This window comes from Athene noctua, chromosome 1, assembly GCF_965140245.1.
Source record: "Athene noctua chromosome 1, bAthNoc1.hap1.1, whole genome shotgun sequence".
Lineage (NCBI taxonomy): Eukaryota > Metazoa > Chordata > Aves > Strigiformes > Strigidae > Athene > Athene noctua.
Window position 1 is genome coordinate 5,268,723 of NC_134037.1, and position 12,423 is coordinate 5,281,145.

The 12,423-nt window shown below is 50.4% G+C and overlaps 7 non-coding genes across 7 annotated transcripts; 5 read left to right on the plus strand and 2 right to left on the minus strand.

Annotated features, from left to right (window-relative positions):
- Positions 1–666: 666 nt before the first annotated feature.
- On the plus strand, positions 667–738 carry TRNAW-CCA (transfer RNA tryptophan (anticodon CCA)). The gene has a single exon. It is a non-coding gene; the product is annotated as a tRNA-Trp (tRNA).
- An 887-nt stretch (positions 739–1,625) lies between these two features.
- TRNAR-ACG (transfer RNA arginine (anticodon ACG)) lies at positions 1,626–1,698 on the plus strand. The gene has a single exon. It is a non-coding gene; the product is annotated as a tRNA-Arg (tRNA).
- A 2,398-nt stretch (positions 1,699–4,096) lies between these two features.
- On the plus strand, positions 4,097–4,170 carry TRNAR-ACG (transfer RNA arginine (anticodon ACG)). The gene has a single exon. It is a non-coding gene; the product is annotated as a tRNA-Arg (tRNA).
- Positions 4,171–5,153: 983 nt separating this feature from the next.
- Positions 5,154–5,226, plus strand: TRNAH-AUG (transfer RNA histidin (anticodon AUG)). The gene has a single exon. It is a non-coding gene; the product is annotated as a tRNA-His (tRNA).
- A 1,494-nt stretch (positions 5,227–6,720) lies between these two features.
- Positions 6,721–6,793, minus strand: TRNAR-ACG (transfer RNA arginine (anticodon ACG)). The gene has a single exon. It is a non-coding gene; the product is annotated as a tRNA-Arg (tRNA).
- Positions 6,794–7,680: 887 nt separating this feature from the next.
- TRNAW-CCA (transfer RNA tryptophan (anticodon CCA)) lies at positions 7,681–7,752 on the minus strand. The gene has a single exon. It is a non-coding gene; the product is annotated as a tRNA-Trp (tRNA).
- A 1,227-nt stretch (positions 7,753–8,979) lies between these two features.
- TRNAW-CCA (transfer RNA tryptophan (anticodon CCA)) lies at positions 8,980–9,051 on the plus strand. Its single transcript has one exon. It is a non-coding gene; the product is annotated as a tRNA-Trp (tRNA).
- Positions 9,052–12,423: the final 3,372 nt, after the last annotated feature.

Below are 12,423 nucleotides of genomic sequence, written 5' to 3' on the forward strand. Positions count from 1 at the left end.
CATAGGGTGCCCCCACCGTGTCCCTGCCCCTGTACCCAGCAGACATCCTCCAGCACGCTGGGGTGGCATGGAGTTGAAGAAGAAAGAAAATTTCATCTCCTCTCTGAGACCTTTTTTCCATAACAACCTTGTACTAACCAACTGCGGGGAAAGGACTGGGCAGCCAGAGCTGGCAGTGAATCCTGCCTGCACTGTTGGTGGACCTTGCCTGTACTCATGAGATGTCTTGTCTTCCCTGCAGAAGGTCCAGCTGCCATTCCCAGGCAAAACTGTGTTTGGTTACCTACGTCAGGAGCTCTAGTGGCCATCTCTGACCAGGCTGAGCCCATGGGCTGTCTGCTTTTAACACTGTCCACCACCATTTCTGTGTCTGAACTCAAAGCCCACCTCAGGCTGTGCTGCAGGAGGGGACGTGGTCCCTTCTCTGTGCTCTGCCCTGGGCCATCATCCTCCCTCACAGCATCCCTGAGCCGGGCTTCTGCCCACACTGACCTCACAGACCACCCCATCCCACCCTGCATGTTCACCCTCCAGCCTGGACTCCTCTCTGCAGCCAGGCCTTGGCCACCCTTCCCCTCTATACTGCAGCTGGGGGGCTCCTGGCCACCCCTGGGGTGCTCCCCACAGGGAGGACATCCCCACCGGCCACCTGCATCCTTCCACCCTGACCTCGTGGCGCAAGGGCAGCGCGTCTGACTCCAGATCAGAAGGTTGTGTGTTCAAATCACACCGGGGTCAGCCTTGGGGCAACCCCTGGCCACCCTCTGTATTGTCTCTGGTTTTCTGGGGGCTGCCTCTGAAAGGCATTGGCCAACTAGGGTGGGGTACCTCAGGAAGAGCTGAGGGGGGAAATGTGATGTCCAGAGCTTTCCTTTCAGGCAGGCTGTGCTTGTTGAAGGTTATGGAGGCCAATATGGGGGTGTGTTGTGGTTGTTTTCTACAGGTGGCCTCCTGGGGGACGGTCGGACTTGCCTGCAGGCAATAGTTGCCTGGGAGGGTAACATGGGGTGGTACACTCAGTCGGTCCAGGGGGTTTCTGGACGGGGCCAAGGACAATCCTTTGGTGAAGGATTTTGGAAATACAGACAAGTTTTTGATTAACAACAGGAGAAGCTTTTTAAAAAATACTAAGAAGGAATATCTGGGGAGCTCTAATCTGGTCACTCTCGCCTCAGAGCTCAGATGAAGGCTGTGGAATAAACACTCCTGAAAGCCATGCCCAAATGAAGGAAGGGTGGTGACGGCTGGAAACGGTGACCATGGATTTATGCAGGGCAGAACACTCTTGGCCAGCGTGATAGGTTTCTTTGAAGAGATGACTTCCTCAGGGGTCAAAAAGACACCAAGGAACATCATTTATCTTGATTGTGATTCGACCTCTGACGGGGTCTCCCAGACTGGGCACAGGACACAGACAGAGCGCCTGAGCTGAATCCCAGGGCAGAGTGAAGTGTCTGGACCGGGGGCTGAGGGGTTGTGGCCAACGGCCGGCAGTCCAGCCGGCGTCCCGCACCCCCTGGTGTGGCGCTGGGTGTTGCCTGGTGTCTCTGTGACGGGCGCAGAGGATGTTCTGCAGGACAAGGGACACGGTCAGCCTTCCGGGGCTACGGGGCCGTGAGGGGCTGGGGCCAGTGGCGCAATGGACAACGCGCCTGACTACGGATCAGGAGATTGCAGGTTCGACTCCTGCCTGGCTCGACGCTTTTAGCCTGGAGGCTGCTTCTCCTGCCCTCTGCGAGGGCCTTCCTTCTCCTGCCCCTCATCCGTCCTCAGGGCCTTCTGCAGGGCAAAAGAGCTGGGCTGTGTCCTCTTGCCCTTCAGTAAGAAATAAAGAGTTCCTACAGATCTTATGGTGGAGCTGGGCACCTTTCTTCACTCTTTATTCAGTACTGACATCCCTTTATTCCCAATATTTCCTCATGTTCCACACCGGGAATACTGCACAGAGCTTTGGGGCCCGCAGCATAAGGACATTGGTAAACTGGAATAAGCCCAGTGGAGGGCCACCAAAATGATCTGATGTTGGTCCTATGGCTTCTCCTCATACTCACCGCATGAGGAGAAGCCATGGGAACTGGGTTTATTTGGCCTGGGGAAGAGGAGGTTTCAATGAGAACCTGATAACCAACTTCCAGTACCTATGAGGTCATCCAGCCAGGTTCGTCACAGCTTTTCATGACCGAAAGGATGACAGACGAAAAGTATAAATTGAAACGGGAGGTTCTGTCAAATATGAGGAAAAAGTATTTTCCTGAATTTTCTGTCATCGATGAAGATGGGCAGGAGAGAAGGATAGAGAGGGACAGTGCAAAAGGTAGGGAGCTGCAACCAAGGCATGGGAATGGGGGCTCAGCAGGTAAGTTTTCAGTTGGTGCAAAAGGTGCCCAGTGGCTGCCAGGGTTAATAACAGAGGAGGGGGACACATCTCATGTGCCTTGCAGGAGGCTCAGCTGCAGTGCCCAGCTTATCAGGGCCTGGGTCAGCCCTGCGTCTCCTGGGAGGTGGAGTGGTCAGCTCTGGAGTGGTCCCCATGGGAGCGCATCCCCGCCCCCCAGGCTGGGTCCATGCCCAGGGCCTGCATCCCTCCGTATCGACCTGGTAGCGCAAGGGCAGCATGTCTGACTCCAGATCAAGGGGTTGTATGGTTGAATCACACCAGGGTAAAGGTTCCCCATTTCCTCCACACGTGGCAGGACTTTCCTTTTGTCCTCTCTAAGGTTCATGAGGTTACACTCAGCCCATTTCTTCTGCCTCACAAGACCCTTCTGAAAGCAAACCTTCCCTCCAGCATATCAGCCTCTGCTCCTAATTTGATGTTGTCCAGAAACTTGCCGAGTGTGCACCTCACCCCATCATGCGGGTTGTTAATGAAGACATTTATGAGTATCAGTACCAGTATCAACACCTGCAAACTCCATTAGTAACAGGACAGCTGCTACATTTCCAAAAGCTGATTCCAAAACTGGGCCTGGTGGTCCAGCTGGGATTTCACCCAACTTCTTAGCCGCTCATTCAGTCCATATCTTTTCATTCTGGACACAAGAAGACTCAGAGAGCCTGTTTAAAAGTCAAGATAAACAAATGTTTCTTTCCCAGGTTCCAGCAAGTCAGGCAGTTGGGTAGGTCAGGTAAGTAAATCTATGCTGGCAGTCTGCAACTACTTTTGTGTCCTTCATGTGTCCATTTTGCTCAAGTGATTCCTGGCTTGATCATCCTCTGCCATGAATAATCCGCTGCCATTGGCTCTGTCAGAAGGCAGAAGGATGTAAAGCTGAGAGCAGAGCTCATCAATAAGGGCAGAGGCAGAGAAGGCATTGTGAGTACCTCAGCCTGCTTCATGTCCGTTGCTATTTCCCCCACTCAGAAGTGTTCCCACACTTACTTTTAATTTTCTTTTTCGGCCAATGTGATTCTAAAAGCCATTTTGTTGACCTTTCACATCCCTACCAATCTCAGCTCCATCTGAGGTCTGGTTTTCTTGTGTCAGCAACTAATTCTAGCCATCAGATTGGGGGAGTCGTTACCACCCCGTTTGACACTTGTGGGACCACATCTGGAGTGTGTATCTAGTTCTGGAATCTCCTGGACGAGAAAGACAATTACAGGCTGTGTTAAGTCTCAGAGATGGTCATCCAGAGGAGCAAGTGATGGAGTGGCCAATGAGGAGTGGCCTAGAGAACTAGGTTTCTATAATATGGAGAAGAAGAGGTCAAGGAAGTATTATAATATTGTTTTATGCTATGTGTGCTACAGAGAAAGTGGAGCCAGGCTTTTCTTGTGGACATAAAGGATAGAGCTCAACAACAGATTACAGCAAGGAAAAACTCTATTAAGATGATAGGAAAAAAATTTCACACATCAGAGGTCACACATTGGTCCCAGAGAGGTTTTGGACTTCCCATCCTTGGAGACATTCAAAGCTCGACCAACAAAATGACCTAATGTCAAAGACTTTTGTGCTCTGATTACTTGGCTTCCAGGGATCTCATAAAATCTAATTTTTTCCTCTACTTAACTAGGACCTCTGGCAGCCTCCTCCGCTCCCCTCACGAATCCCACCCAGCGATGGGAAGCCCCCAGAGCTCCAGGAGAGATGGGGCCAGTGGCGCAATGGATCAACGCGCCTGACTACGGATCAGGAGACTGCAGGTTCGACTCCTGCCTGGCTCGACATTTTCCTGCCCACATCCTGGCCGTAGTACTGATGGGGACAGGGGAGACCCCTTTCTCCATGGTGGCCTGCCTTTGCCTAGAGTTTCTCCCTTCTTGCTGGGTTTCCTGAACGGTAAAATCTTCCCTCACATCAGGAGAAGATCTGACTGAATGTACTGGAAAAAAAAAAAAAAAAAATCACTGTGAGGGTGGTAAATTACTGAGAGAGGGGCCCAGAGAGGCTGTAGACTCTCCGTTTTGGCGTTACTCAGAGTTCAAGCAGGCAAGGCACTGATCTGAATGCCATAAATTGATAAGAAATTTGGACTAGAGCCCTTCACATCTCGTTTCCAACCTGAATCACTCTGTTATTCCATGGGAAATTCCTGCTTGTTTGTTCTTTTGTTGCTCCATCCCATGTTGGCAGGCTCATGGACTTGTCACCACCTTTGCGGTACCTTCATCCTGCATGCAGCTTGGACGAGGAAAGTCAAAGATAACCATGCACAGGCTAGCCCAGACCAAACGGCCATCAAGAAAAGATCTCACTACCCACAATTCACCTGCTCTGCCCTCTGCCATCAGTCAGTGGAGGACAATACAGTTGGCCTTGGGCTGAGGTCCACCCATGACTGTTCACCACGGCTCCAGAGAGCCCTGGGCTGCTTCAAGCCCTGCATTGGCTGGGAACTGTATCTCCACATCCCATGGGGCAGGCAAGATGTGTCCTCCAACCCACCAGAGCAGCTGAGGGGCTGGAGGCCACCATCAGCCCTTGCTGCCTGGTCTCCTTGAGGGGGGACACAACACGGGCACCACTTCTTCTGGGAGGTGGGACCAGTGGGACCAATACTGACCTCTCCCCAATAGGTAAGTAGGGAAAGGCTGTCATGGATGGGGCAGGAGGAAGCTGGGTGAGGTCTTGCCACCTCTCTTTGACCACCAACAGATGTGGGTGGTACAGAAAGCACGGTGGGGGCACCAGGTGGGACTAGAGGCTGGGGCCAGTGGCGCAATGGACAACGTGCCTGACTATGGATCAGGAGACTGCAGGTTCAACTCCTGCCTGGCTTACCCTGAAACTGCCTGGCTGTTGTGGAGGTGACAAGGGACAGCTAGGTCCTTCCCTGTCTAAGCTTTTTGTCCGTCTCTCTGGCATCGGCATAACAGGAACATCATTTTGCAACACAGTGCATCAAGGCTGCTTCGAGAGCCACCACCGCTCAAGTCCTTTTTGGCCTGGGCTGCTGACTTTGTAGATTGCTGGGCAGCAAGACTGCTCCTGAGGTCTCTCAGTGTGCGTTTTCTTCATAAGCCCTGTGCAGATCTGCAGTCTGTTCTCCTGAGCACCATGGGTGGAAAGCTACCTGAACCCTCACTTGTAACTGTGGGTGAGGGATGGGTGGAAAAGGATCTGGGAATTGGGCTTCAAGGGTTGTGGTCAGGAGCTAGATGTGCAAATGGTGGTTAATTACTCCTAGTGTTCCTCAGGGGACAGTGCTGACACCGATACTGTTGAATATCTTCGTTGTCATGCTCAGTAATGGGACTGGATGAATCCCATGTGAGTTCATGGATGATGCCAGTGCGGGGGGAGAGCAGCTGATGCTGGCAGGGATGGCTGTCATTCAGAGTCACCTGGACAGGGTGAAGGAAGTTCAGCAACAGCAAACAACACCCTACCAACTGCATGCTGGGTTGTCCTAGTAAGGACATAGCCACCAGCTCAAGAGGAGGGATTACTGGCCATCATCCAGCAGTTCTGAGACCATCACTGGGGCGCTGTGTCCAAGACTGAGCTCCTCAGTACAAACAAGACACTGACAACATGGAGCAAGTATAGAATTGTCCTTTTCTATACTTTTTGACACCTCTTTCAGCTTTTCCCTTAGTTAATGCTTTTTAAAGCCTGCTGTCAGACATACTTTTGTGAATGCCTGTCTGATATACCATGTATTCACCTGAGCAATCCTAATTTCTAAAATAAGGTTGTAACGTCATAGAAGTGAGGGGTCTGAGTTGCCTGGGTGTAATGTCCCTCCACCCTGACCCTGTGGCACAAGGTCTGCATCTGGATCACAAAGCTGGGTGTCTGAATCACACTGAGGCTGGGCTTGGGACAGTCCTGCAGGCAGGCGGCCTGTCCGTGCTTTCCATGGGGCTCATCGATGTAAGGCACTGACAAACAGCAGCAAGACCCATGTGAGCCTGAAAAGTTGTTGGGGACCAGAGAACATGATGTGCTAAAAGAGACTGAGTGCTGGTTTCTCCAGCCTACAGGGTGGCAGCCCAGAAGGCATCTTCATTTTGCTGTGGGATTTGCTGTGGTGTGGCCCCCAGCTCTGCCCCCTTTGGCCTGCCCAGCTCCACCATAAGGTCTGAAGAAACGGTTTCCCGACCTGCACCAGCTCCACCATAATATCTGCAGGAACTCTTTATTTCTTACCGAAGGGCAAGAGGACACAGCCCAGCACTTTTGCCCTGCAGAAGGCCCTGAGGACAGATGAGGGGCAGGAGAAGGAAGGCCCTTGCAGAGGGCAGGAGAAGCAGCCTCCAGGCTAAAAGCGTCGAGCCAGGCAGGAGTCGAACCTGCAATCTCCTGATCCGTAGTCAGGCGCGTTGTCCATTGCGCCACTGGCCCCAGCCCCTCACGGCCCCGTAGCCCCGGAAGGCTGACCGTGTCCCTTGTCCTGCAGAACATCCTCTGCGCCCGTCACAGAGACACCAGGCAACACCCAGCGCCACACCAGGGGGTGCGGGACGCCGGCTGGACTGCCGGCCGTTGGCCACAACCCCTCAGCCCCCGGTCCAGACACTTCACTCTGCCCTGGGATTCAGCTCAGGCGCTCTGTCTGTGTCCTGTGCCCAGTCTGGGAGACCCCATCAGAGGTCGAATCACAATCAAGATAAATGATGTTCCTTGGTGTCTTTTTGACCCCTGAGGAAGTCATCTCTTCAAAGAAACCTATCACGCTGGCCAAGAGTGTTCTGCCCTGCATAAATCCATGGTCACCGTTTCCAGTCGTCACCACCCTTCCTTCATTTGGGCATGGCTTTCAGGAGTGTTTATTCCACAGCCTTCATCTGAGCTCTGAGGCGAGAGTGACCAGATTAGAGCTCCCCAGATATTCCTTCTTAGTATTTTTTAAAAAGCTTCTCCTGTTGTTAATCAAAAACTTGTCTGTATTTCCAAAATCCTTCACCAAAGGATTGTCCTTGGCCCCGTCCAGAAACCCCCTGGACCGACTGAGTGTACCACCCCATGTTACCCTCCCAGGCAACTATTGCCTGCAGGCAAGTCCGACCGTCCCCCAGGAGGCCACCTGTAGAAAACAACCACAACACACCCCCATATTATCCTCCATAACCTTCAACAAGCACAGCCTGCCTGAAAGGAAAGCTCTGGACATCACATTTCCCCCCTCAGCTCTTCCTGAGGTACCCCACCCTAGTTGGCCAATGCCTTTCAGAGGCAGCCCCCAGAAAACCAGAGACAATACAGAGGGTGGCCAGGGGTTGCCCCAAGGCTGACCCCGGTGTGATTTGAACACACAACCTTCTGATCTGGAGTCAGACGCGCTGCCCTTGCGCCACGAGGTCAGGGTGGAAGGATGCAGGTGGCCGGTGGGGATGTCCTCCCTGTGGGGAGCACCCCAGGGCATCTGAGCCACCCCAAGGGAAGGGCTACGGGATGCAGAGAAGACAGGGCCACCCCTTGAGGAGACACCAGCCAAGTTGTGCCCACAGCGCAGTGACCCATCTGGAGGGTGAAAGCCCCGGGAGGGTCGGGTCAGAGGTGTAGAGTGAACAACATTCGGTCTAGGTTATGTGGAGTGTCCTGGTTTCGTCTGGCATAGAGTTAATTTTTCTTAGTAGCTAGAATGGTGCTATGTTTTGGGTTCAGTATGGGATCTGGTATGAGAAGGATGCTGATAGTACACTGATGTTTATGGTTGTTGCTAAGAGATCAAGGTCTCCCCATGTCCTGTCCATTTGTAGGTGTACAAGAAGCTGCGAGGGGGCATAAACAGAGAACCAGTTCAAAATTAGCCGATGGAATATTCCATATCATGTAACATCATGCTCAGTACATAAGGGAGGGGCAGTTGGAAAGGAGGTGGGTTCTTTCTTGCTTCCAGGACTGCGACTGCAAGATCTACCTGGGAATAGGCTGGGTATCAGTCAGGGTGTGGTGAGCAATCACATTGTACATTATCCGTTTGTACTTTCTATTATTGTTTTATTTTATTACAAAACTATTTTTATCTCAACCTATGAGTGTCCCTTTAACCCTCCAATTCTCTCTCCAATTCTCTCCTCCATCCCCTGGGTGAGGGGAGGGTGAGCGAGCACCCGCGTGGTGTTTGGCTGATAGCTGAGTTCAAACCACGACATGGTGACAGCTGAGCTCAAAGCACACTCCATCCTCCTGCTGTGGGGAAGGTGACCCCAGCCATGCTGTGCAAAAGGCATGAGGGTCCCTCCTGCCACAGGGCTTGAGGTGGGTGCTTGTGCATCTGCCAGGTGAATGGGTTCTCTCTCCCCAGGGAGGTGGTGGGCCACCATCCCTCCTGCTCCTCTGGAGACACCACGCTCAGGAGCCTGTTACTCCTGGGAGAGGCCCTGCAGGGCTGTTCTGGATAATGGTTGTGTTTTGGCCTTCCTCCTCTGAAGTAACCTCATTTAGAGCCCACTTTGCAGGCTTAGCAAGGCTACTGGCAAAGATAGTCCCACTCTATCAGGTTGACCAAAAGCCCCCTTCTCTCAAAGAATGGCCCATGGCCATAAAGTCCAGGATGACACATGGTTGGAATATCTCCTAGCCCCGACCTCGTGGCGCAATGGTAGCGCGTCTGACTCCAGATCAGAAGGCTGTGTGTTCAAATCACACCGGGGTCAGGATGTCCCACCTCTGTGAGGTGAGCATCTCCTGGGCGATTGTTTTTGCCCTCCCACTCCCTACCCCACAGCCCTGGCGAAGGGCAGTAAATGTGCCAGGGCAGAGTGGTCTCTCCTTGATGGGCCAGTGTTGGGAAGTATCTGGACAGCTTTAGCCTTTCCTCATCCTAGGTTTACATAGGAGACAGGATTAGTGGACATCCCAGCTGTGGTTTTATGTCTGGGTACCACTTGTCCTGGTCCTAATCCTCCTCCAGAAGGGCAAGTGCATCTGACTCTAGATGAGGACTTCTACAAGCCTGGCACCCTATGGCAACACGTTCTCTTGTTGGTATTTGTGGGTTTTACCTCCCATCTTATCACTGTGCACTCTGAGAAAAGTCTAGGTCCATCTAATCTATATCCTGCTGACAGGTGGTTGAAGGCTGGGGTAAGACGTCTTTGCATATTCTTCCTCAGGTTGAATAAACCCAATTCTTCCACCTCTCCTTGCATCTCAAGTACCCAAATCCCCCACGGCCTTGGTGGGTCTCACTGGACTTGCTTCATTATTTTAATGTTTTTTATTGATTCTGTTGAAACACCTGGCTGTAGGGAAACAAAACCAAGCTGTCAGGACTAGTCATCAGGATCTTTAACTCTCTACTTACTCTCTTCCTTTCCCCATCCATTTGTTGGTCAGGGGGGCAGAGGGGATGGAGGGCTGGAAAAAAAGGATATTCGAAGTTATGGGAATGACCTTATATGAGTTATAGTTGATTAAAAGTAGTTGAACTCTTCTAAGGGATTTTTGAAGGTGAATTTTAAAAGACATAAATAGAGCGCATAATGAAAAGAGACAATGAAGCAAGGCAAGGAAAAAGGAGGGGGGTGAAAAAAAGTAATTTCTCCAGTTATATCCACACCAGGGGTGCACTGTCCCACAGCAGGTCCAGGCTGCTACTCCTGTGCCAGGATCAGGCATTTAGCAGGAAGCAAAGCCCCATGGTTCTGCCTCTTGCACACAGAGGAGGGCGCTGACCAAAAAAGTCTGTGAGAACACAAGTGCGAGAGACTCACCTAACAAGGCAGCCTTGAGCTCACACCTGCAATGAACTCAGGTGTTCCTGATGCTTTGGACATCAGCTGAGAGGTGATATCTGAACACAGTGCTGGGCTAGCATCTTCAGAGGCTCAGGTAGATATTTAGACAGTGAGGAAGATCACCTAAGGGTATCTGGTATATTAAATGTCTCAAAAAGGTAATTTCCATGGATTCGTGGGTGATGGGATTGCACGTGATCTTCTGCAATGTTGCTGGCCTGAAAGTGCTAGGAACTTAATCTACCTGACACAGGCTGTTTGGTCTGACCACCCAGCTCTGGAAGATCCCCTTTCTGCCCACAGCTTGCATGGCAGCATCCACAAGTGTCTCAGGGGATGGGGACAGAGGGGAAAATAGACAGCTCCTGGGCTCAGACCATCCCACAGCTGGTCATCGCAGCCCTAAAGAGCCCTGGGGATGCCCTAAGCCTGACATTGCCTGGGAATCAGAGCCACAGACAGAAGGCAGAAGAATCTGATGAACCAAGGAGTGCAAGGTCCTTTAGGGTGCTAGCACTGTTCCTAACTCTGTACCAAAAAACTAAGTGCAGGTCCTTCCATGACTCCTGTTCTCATTTATCTGATGAATAAGTAAATGAATAAGTGAATGAATAAACTGATAATAAATGAATAAACCGATGGGGTGTTGAGGGGGGGATTTCATGGGTGCCTCTCCTCCAGATGTCGCCACCTCACTGCAGTTTAGAGTCCTTGGCTCTTCCAAAAAATGAACAAGGGGATCACCCAAAAGGCAGGGGAGAGGCCTCCTGGCTGTGGACCAAATGCACATAGCTGTGACATGGGGGAAACCTTGCAGGTGGCATCCGTACGTGCCAAATCCTGTATGTGCTGAGTGCATTCACTCAGCTGCTGAACCAGGGGCACCATTTATAGCACCGCCCTGTCTCTGTAATGTGATTTTCTGTCCCTTTGACTTCTCTGAATGGAAAGAAACTCAGGTATTTCCTTTTACAGATCTTCCACAGATGAAAAACAAAAACAATACAGTACAGACTGTTAGATTCTTTTGCTGTAGAAACAGCAAAAATTCTTTCTACTCCTGAAAGAATGGTAGGGAGTATTATTCTGGTATACTTCTTGTTAGAAGTAGTATTTTCCCTGTAAGTGATGTGAACGGTTTTCAAACTTCATAAAAAATGCTGAGATTTACAATTATTGTCACTCTTCAGCAGGCTGGACTTTTAAGACTTTTTAAAGATTTTTTTTTTTTTTTTAAAGCAGGAGTGACTCGAGTCACAATATAGGCAAAATCTGGCTGGCGATGAGGTTTAGTCAAAGGGACAATTTATCATGCAGTAGAACTTGATGTCTCCCACGCAAAGAAAGTTGTCACAGGTTAATAATAACCAAATTATTGAATAATTTTGAGGGTCTTTGAACTTTTCTAGTTGAAACACTCCACCTTGCATAAACAAGGACATTTCTGAGGCCATATCAGATAGGGAAGTGTGAGGAGAAAAGCTTAAAAATAATCCATAAAATCGTAAGTCCTTGTAACAAATGTTGTTTCAGATATATCTTTATTTTCCAATGAAAATCCACTTCTCAGAAAATTGTGATCAGTCCTATTGAGGCCCATTACACAAAACAGTTTACTCTAAATATTGACATACAATGAGCTTGACTAGAAGAGGACGTGAAGCCTGTGAGCACAAGCTCAATTTTCTTGAGTTGGGAACCCTCCTCATGGCACTAGCTTGGGTCCAGCTCTGGATTTTCTGTGTCTGGTGTAAATAATTACAGATACTTTAAATATATTGTCAGGCAGTGAGAATTTTTTTTGGCTGTATAAGCATTTGTGCCACTCTTGTGTCATTGGGCTATGCTCACTTCTAGCACGATCCCACAACTGCACTGGAAGCCGAAGTTTCATTTTAATTTCCCTTCACACTCTTGATTCAAGACTCAGTGTCTAAGCTGAGGACAAAATCACATCTCCCTGTTAGTGACCAAGGTCAGGTCATTTTTGTTTTGCTGGACCTTTTTTAAGGCTAAAGATCCTCCTGTTTATGGAGGGAGGCTAACTCCTAGGCATCGGTGCCAATAACAAGGTCTTTAGCCTCTTTTTTCCTCAGTATCTGAATCACTGACAGAGCAGCTGTTGGAGAAGTGATGGTCTCTATTAAGATCTAAATCCCAAGCTTTGTGTCTTTTATTTTTGCTGGTCAGGCCTGTCCCTGGAGGCTCTCATCCCTATCCCTATTTGCGTCTATGGCTCGCCCATGCCTTACTGCAGAGCAGGATGGAGGTCACAGGGTTGTGACTGCC